The sequence below is a fragment of the Pinus tabuliformis genome, chromosome 5_1 (assembly GCF_031772625.1).
Source record: "Pinus tabuliformis cultivar Carrire ecotype Pingquan chromosome 5_1, CPIR1, whole genome shotgun sequence".
NCBI lineage: Eukaryota > Viridiplantae > Streptophyta > Pinopsida > Pinales > Pinaceae > Pinus > Pinus tabuliformis.
Window position 1 is genome coordinate 245,618,644 of NC_142305.1, and position 7,820 is coordinate 245,626,463.

Sequence of the window (7,820 nt, forward strand, 5' to 3'; positions counted from 1 at the left end):
TTGCATGTGGCTTGACTGCTAATATTTGATTGTTTTTCCTTGTGCAGGCATCCTCTGGCCGGATCTGAGCTGCATGCAATTGCTTCCACGTTCAGATCTGCACCTTCAAGCTACTGCTGCTGCATGGTCACAAAACCAGAACTTGTTTTCGCCATTGCTCTCAAACGGTAAACCGGATTGATCTGAAACTTGGTGAGCATGTTCCTATCATCATTATGCATCTCCCATAGCAAAATCGTGATCAATGGATGCACAAATTTCGAGAAAAATGGAAAATGGCTGAAGATTTCAGAGCTCGATTTCTCGGAAACCGTGCATTAGAATCGGCTGAAACTGCTTGGGTAGGCTACTCTCACCCATATGCATATCCCCATGAAATAGGTTTTGAAACGGATGCACGGTTATGGAGAAAATGCAAAAATGGCTGATGGTGATGGAGGCTAATTTCTTGGAAACCGTGCACCGGAATTGGCTGAAACTGCTCAAGCATGTTACCATCACCCTTGTACAATTCCCCATAAAACGGTTTGTCAAATGGATGCATGGTTTTCAAGTTATGGCAAAAACCAATTTTGTTCTATGGATTTTCTTCAAGGCACTTTGCATGAGTTTGCATGGAAGGGAAAACTGAGCTTGGGCTGTGATGCAGGTATGGAGATGATGGAGGAGGAGTTGGAAGATCGTCTGAGGACTTCTGAACCCTTGAGGAAGCTACCATGTTCGCCAAACCACTTTTTGAAATCCATGTCTAGTTTCCCACAATTTCTACAGGAAGTTCCTGTAGAAGCACAATGAGAAGCACAAGGAGGTGGAAAAAATGATGGAGAAAGGCAAGGGATGGCCACACAAGTGCTTGCAGGTCTAATCAACAGATTCCCACCATTAGATTCACTTTTGAAATTGGATTTGGCTCGTCCAAAGGTTCTACAGGATGTTTCCTGTAGAAATACAGAGCTTCCTGTAGAAGGCACAAAAACTCCTTTGTCTTTTTCTGAGTGATCCTCCTGACCTGCAATGTCATTGCTGCAACATGAAATTATTCAATGGAGATTAGCTTTATTTTTCTTTTTCTTTTTCTCTTTTGTTTTTTTTTTTTTTTTTGAAAAACAACTAGGGCGCCTCATGGAGGTTTTCACCCTAATTGCCTGCCTTGGGCGCCTCCAAGGGAGGTTTTCACCCAAAGATCTTATTCTCTTTTCTCTTTTTTTTCCAACCCATTGACCGCCTCATGGAGGTTTTCAATCAATGAGCCAATCTAAGGCGCCTCTGAGGAGGTTTTCACCTTAGATTTCTATTTTCCTCTTTTTTCATTTTTTCTTTTTCTTTTTTCTCTTTTTTTCTTTTTTTTCTTTTTTCTACCCTAACCTACTTGAAAAAAAAAATTGTTCTCAAGTATAAGAATACTTCCAATGGAGCCATGTGCACATCGAGATTAGAGACAAAATGATGTGGAGGCTCGAAATGCATGCTTGGATAGGTATCCAGATCTCAGAGACCAAATGATCTGACCTTGAAGGGATCAAACATAGCTGAGGAAGAAAGTACTGCTGCAACTTAGTGACTGTCTGGAACCATGTCTCGATATAGCTTTGATATCCTTGGTCCTTTTGCTGATCTGGATCATTCTTCATGTCACCTTCTATCATGACTTTCTCATCTTCCTCCTTTTGCTGATCTGGATCATTCTTCATGTCACTTTCTATCATGACCTTCTCATCTTCCTCTTTTTGTTGATCTTTCTCTTGAGTACATGGAGGATTTGATGGTAACCATGAAGGAACTCTCTCGATCTCTGATTCTGATCTCTTCTCTTCATCAAGTGCAGCCCATGGTTCTTTGATCTCCTCTTGGGAATCTTCTTTTTCCTTTGGTCCTTCAATGATGTCAATATAATCTCTGTTTTGCAACACTCCTCCTGAGCTTTGGTGAACATCATTGAGCTCAAGAGGAGTCATTTTCACATGTTGTGCCTCAGCTTTGCAATTGGGTTGAGCTGCTCCATTGTATGGCTTTGGAAATGGTACGGGTAGTTGAGTGGAGGTGTGTATTTGAGATGGATGCGGATGGGGTTGTGGTTGGGTAGGCATTTGGGGTTGCCTTGGTGGAGCAAGAGGCGATGGTTGTGGATGAGCAGGTGGTGGAGGAAAAGAAGTGGGAGGAGTGTTGTATTGGGGTCTCCACCCCTGATGAGGTGCATTCCACTGAGGTTGTGGTTGAGCATAAGAGTGAAATGAATGAGCAACTGGTTGGGCATAATATGGATCTGTGAAGGAACAAGGAGGAGGTGTGAACCAAGAAGGATGAGTAGGGGGACCCCAAGAAGGCATGAAAGTGGCTTGATAGGGCTCATAATAGGTCTTGGGTGTCCCTTGCAGTTCCTGCTGGTAAGATCTAGGTCCATGCGGCCTCCTTTGGTTCATATAATAGAGTGATTCAGTGGCTCCCTTGGCTATTTGATATGCAGCTTTGATTCTGGGTAAGGAAGGGCACTGATCTGTAGGATGGTATTCTTCACATACAAAACACACTTCTATGGAGTACAATGGACATTCATTCCTAGGATGCTTTCTAGTGCACCTAGGACAAAAAATGGCCAAAGCCCTCTTGGCTTCCTCTTGCTTCTTTTGGATCCACAGGGTATCCAATTGCATGGCAAGAAACTGCCTCATATCACTCTTGAAATCTTCTATCTGATCTTCAAATTCGTCTTTGGACAAGGGACTGCTCCCAACATTTCTGCTTGTAGCCATTTGCTCCAAAGGAATGGTTTCTTCTTCTTCTCCCCTAGAGGTTCTTCAGATATGTCTTGATGTCCACCCAGGGGTTCTTCTTAGTCACAGCCATCGAAGAAGAGAGAAGGTTGGCTATGTGAAGCAAAGGGGGGTGTTGTGCAATCATTTTTCTAACTTATCTCTACTCCTACAAGGCATGAAATGAAATCTTTTTGGTTGATTTTTGCTTTTTTCTACTTCTACTTGCAAAACTGGAATAGATTGAACTGCAACTAACTATCTTGCTAAAATGAAAATGCGGAATTGAAATGAAAGCAGGAAAGGACTAATCTATTTTGCTCAAATGAAATTGCAGGAATGAAATGCTAGTCTACGCTTGCGGAATTGAAATGCTAATCTATGCTTGCAGAAATGAAATTGCGGAATTGAAATGCTAATCTATGAAAGAGGGAAAGGCTAATCTACTTTTTCATAAATGAAATTGCATAATGGAAATGAAATAAACTACTTAGCAGAAGATTGTAGTGGAAAATAGAAGAAAAGCAACAATCACCAATACTCTGACGCTTCCCCGGCAACGGCGCCAAAAAGATGGTGGGCTCCAGTATTGTAACAATAATGCTACAACTCCTGGAGCTTCCTATCTCTAATTTTATCAACCCGGTAGTTCGTAACAAACTTGGAAGCGACGGTGTTGTATGCACAAGTACTAGCTCTTGTCGCAGCTGTCACTGGGTCAGCTGGCACAAGTCCGCTAGGGCTCAAGCCAACTTCTATATGTTCTCAGAAGAAGCTTTCTAAATGATGAACGAAGACTATCTGAAAGGAAATTAACCTACTTTGCAAGAATGAACTGAAAGCCAACAAAACATGGAAACCCTAGTAAACCCTAATCTGACTAGTCTAATCTCTATGATGCAATGGTGGGAGTGCAAACTTCTAGAAATGATGCCATTACTTCTAGTGATATGAGATGCATGAATTTAAACTACTTCTACTGAAAAGAACATTGTTTTTGTATTTTTGCTTAAGTGGTTGGAGTTATTATGATTTTGTTTCTTATTAGGGTTTTACTGTGCAGGGGTAGTTCGAAGGGAAAGAAAGCTTGGGAAAGGTCAGGAGGGCTAGGAAAGGTTCCAGGGGATCCAAAACATCATTCCACAAAAGTCCACAACGTTCAGGTGCTCGGCAACCGAGTTTGTAGGCTTCTACAGGATGTCTGCAGGGGATCCTACAAGATGTTCAGAGATTTCTACAGGATGTTCTGAAATGGGATTTTGGAGCATGGGTGAGTGAGGGAAGATGCATGAGTGGATATGGAGGTAGGATAGGGGTCTGAAGTGGCCTAGGAACTGATGGATGGAGCTAAGGAATGGCGAGGATGGTTCAATTTGTTCAAGGGAGAATGAAGCAATGTTGCACAAAAATTAGGGTTTTGGGAGCGAATGGCAAACGCGAAGCAAGGGTTCTAAGTGGAGGGTGGAGTGGATGGTGTTGATGGAGAATAAGCAGATGAAGGAGTGGTACAGGTGCTCTGCAAGTCGTTTTTCCAATCTGAACCAACAAAGACTTATGAATTCAAAGACCTAATTACGTTGACCTAATTTGCTAGCTGTTAGTAAAGAGAATGAACAGAAGTGTGACCTGCAATGAAACCATGTATTTTAACTCATGCAAATAATCAAATGAAAGTCTGAACTTGTAACCAACTTCTACACATGAAAATCAAACACTAGTGATTGCATGGCAAAGCAAAATCAGTGTTTTTGTGGGCAGCAAAGTCGTCCTGGTCACAGCTCCTGATCCCACTAAGGGAGAGGTGAAACCACAGATGTTTGTTGGCCCTTTTCTTGAAGCTTTTTCTGTTAACAACCTATCAACTAAATCTGAGCATGAAAAGCTATTTTACACATAAAAAAACAAACTAAATAACAACACAAGAGTTAGATCTAAATAGCAGATTTTATTCTAAGAATGCAGCAAACACATAAAGATAAACGAAGGAGGCACTGGGCGCTTGAGATGGGCCCAACCCCAAGAGCTACAACCTCCTAAGAGAGATTTAGAGCTGGTGCAAAGCTGGATTCATCTTTATTGATCAAGAAATGAAGAGTTACATCAAAACTGTCCACAAGAAGAACTTGAACATGAGCTGAAAGCAAAGCTAATCTATTGCATAAAATCGAACTACAAACTAGCTAACTAATGGCTAAAACAAAATGACTAACTGGCTACAAAAATGACTAACCACTAGCTAACCAAAATGAGGCCCTAAGCCTTCTTATTTATACAATTTGAGGACCCAACAGTCCTCCTAAAATTTAGGGACTTGGCTGCCCAAGACTTGTAGTTAACAGCAGTCCTACTTGACTTGCTTGGCTGCCCTTGTGCTCATTGATTTGGTGGCCTTTGAACTCTGAGCTGATGGTGGAGAATTCGAGGTAAGGGCCCATAAATGAGGGGGACACCTTCCTACAAATCCTCTAGCTTGTTCTCCCACGAATTTGGCTGCCAAGTGCTCATTAAGACCTTCAATTTTGTCTCCAAGTGGACCAAAAAGGCTACACAAAGCACCCATTAGACTTGTTGGCATAATGACTAACCAAATTCACTCTATTAACATAAAAATAATCAAAAACATGCAATAAACCAATGAGAATGGTGGATTAAGTCAAATTAGGAGGTTGAATGAGCCCAAATAATTGTCCATTTTTGGGGCTCATCAGAGACTCTTTCCAAGTTCGAGCATCATGTTGAGTGCTTGACCCATAGTGTGCCAGAGACCAGGGTCAATGAGATCTCTATGCATTTGCAGTGATACACTATTGGTGTGCCAAATCGCATCAGACGGTTTTTGTGCAAGGTTTTCTGCATTATTGTGTTATCGTGATCATCATCAAGACTAGTCTACTAGGAGGACTTAGAGCCATATTTTGTCTACAAGTATTTTCATACTATAGGCCGTGTAGTCATATTGGTCTCAAACAAATTTTTTGTAAAACCAAACTCTATATACAATTATTTATCTATGTTTCCTATTTTCTCTATTTTCTTGTTCAATGTGTGATGTAGATTGAAATATTTACATGTGTTGCAAATGTATGTCTAAAACATAATTGGCTAATGTGTTTAGACTTCTAGGGATATGTTGATACTGAATGTAATCAAAATTTTATTCTAGAAGGTGAACACTTAAAAACATGTATAACATAGTTGGACTTCGTACTGAATAGACATTGTTCAAATGTAGTACTACGAGTTGTGAATCAATTCTAACCATCAAATGGTGAATGCCACGTGAAATAGCATTAGACAATAATTTGATCATTGTGTTATACTCAACGCTATTATTAGTTGAGTGACTGATACAAATCCTTTGTAAATTCACTAACTCGCCATTTGGACCATAAATATCCCACATTGTGGAGGAAAGGTTCTGAGTACTACGGATAGCACCATCAGCATAACCAACATATGTCCAAGGGAATGACAACATCTGAAAATCAAATGTAATTCAAGATTAACAGAGACGGTAGGAAACTTTGAAGGAAACACACTAACACACCTATACAGTATGTACACAATGACTATGCAAAGATAATCTAGGCATAGTATTTTTTAAGGTAAAACCTATTTCTGGGTTGCACTAGAGGGATTCCATAAAAATCAATGAGTTCATAAGCCCCTTTCGCAAGTAGAAATTTGACTATATAAGGGCCTAACCACATTGGCTCGAGCTTCCCAGCTCCTAATTTATCGGCTTCCTGATCATACAAAAGGACTAGATCACCTTCCGAGAAGGCACGACGCTTAATTTTTTTACCATATTGTGTTTTGATGCATTTCTTGTGGGTCTCATTGGTCATTGCGGCATCATGTCTGGTTTCATCTATGTGTGCTAGATGCAAAAAACGCTCTTCTTCCACCGAAGTTGCAGGAAGAAGCTTGACAACAAGCTTTAAAGATGGAATCTCACATTCGATGGGAAGGAGTGATTACAGACCATACACCAACTAGAAGGGTGTAAATCTAGTTATAGTCCAGACATATGTTTGGTATGCTGACAAAGCTGAAAAAGAATGAAGTTCCAATTTGTTTTATGAATCCCTATCATGTGTTACAACATTTTTTTCAAAACCTTTTTAATAGCTTCTACTTTCCTATTGGCCTGTGGGTAATAGGGAGTCTAGCTATCATGTTGAAGGCCTAACTTATCAGTAATTTCAAACATCATGTGATTCTAGAAATGTTTACCATGGTCTATAATTATAGCTTGTGACAGACCAAATCTAGCAATGGCCTCATTGAAAATAAATAATGCAGTTGTTTTGTTGGTGTAGTTGTATGTAGGCATTGCTTCGACCCATCTGGTAAAATAATCTATAGCCACAATAATTTGCCCCCGGCCGAGTGAGGGTTATGGGTCATGAATTCAATGCCCCATTTCGCAAAGGGTCCAACATCGATAACATGATGCATAGCAGTAGGCGGAGCATGAACTTTACAATCATAGATCTAGCAAGCATGACACTTTTAGATTGCAATGATGCAATCTCGAAACATGGTTGGCCAAAAGTAATTGGCTCGCAAAATATTTTGTGCGGTGGCATAGCCAAACATATATATGCCTCATGCTCCAGCATGACATTCGTTCAAATCTTTCTTAGCCTCTTCATGAGTGACGCACCGTCTAAAAATAATATCAACACCACAGCAATAGAGAGTGTCGCCAAGTATAATGTAGTTTTGAACCTAGTATCGAATGCATCACTTATCAGAGCAAGAGGTTATTGGCTAGAAACTTTGGGTCTGGAGATAGATAATGATATATCCATACCAAGGATCAGATGAATCAATCATAAACAATGACTCATCGGGAATAAAATCATGAGATGTAGATTTAGGTGTAGATGAGGGAAGGTCACATATCAGTTCAGTGAAGACTAGGGACTTTTTAGATTTGGATTTGATGAAATTAAAATCAAACTCATAGAGAATAACAATCTATATAGAGTATTTCCCCCCAAAAATTGTCGTGACAGAATGTATGTCATCTGGTTGCAATAAAAAACGACCATAGTCTTCCAA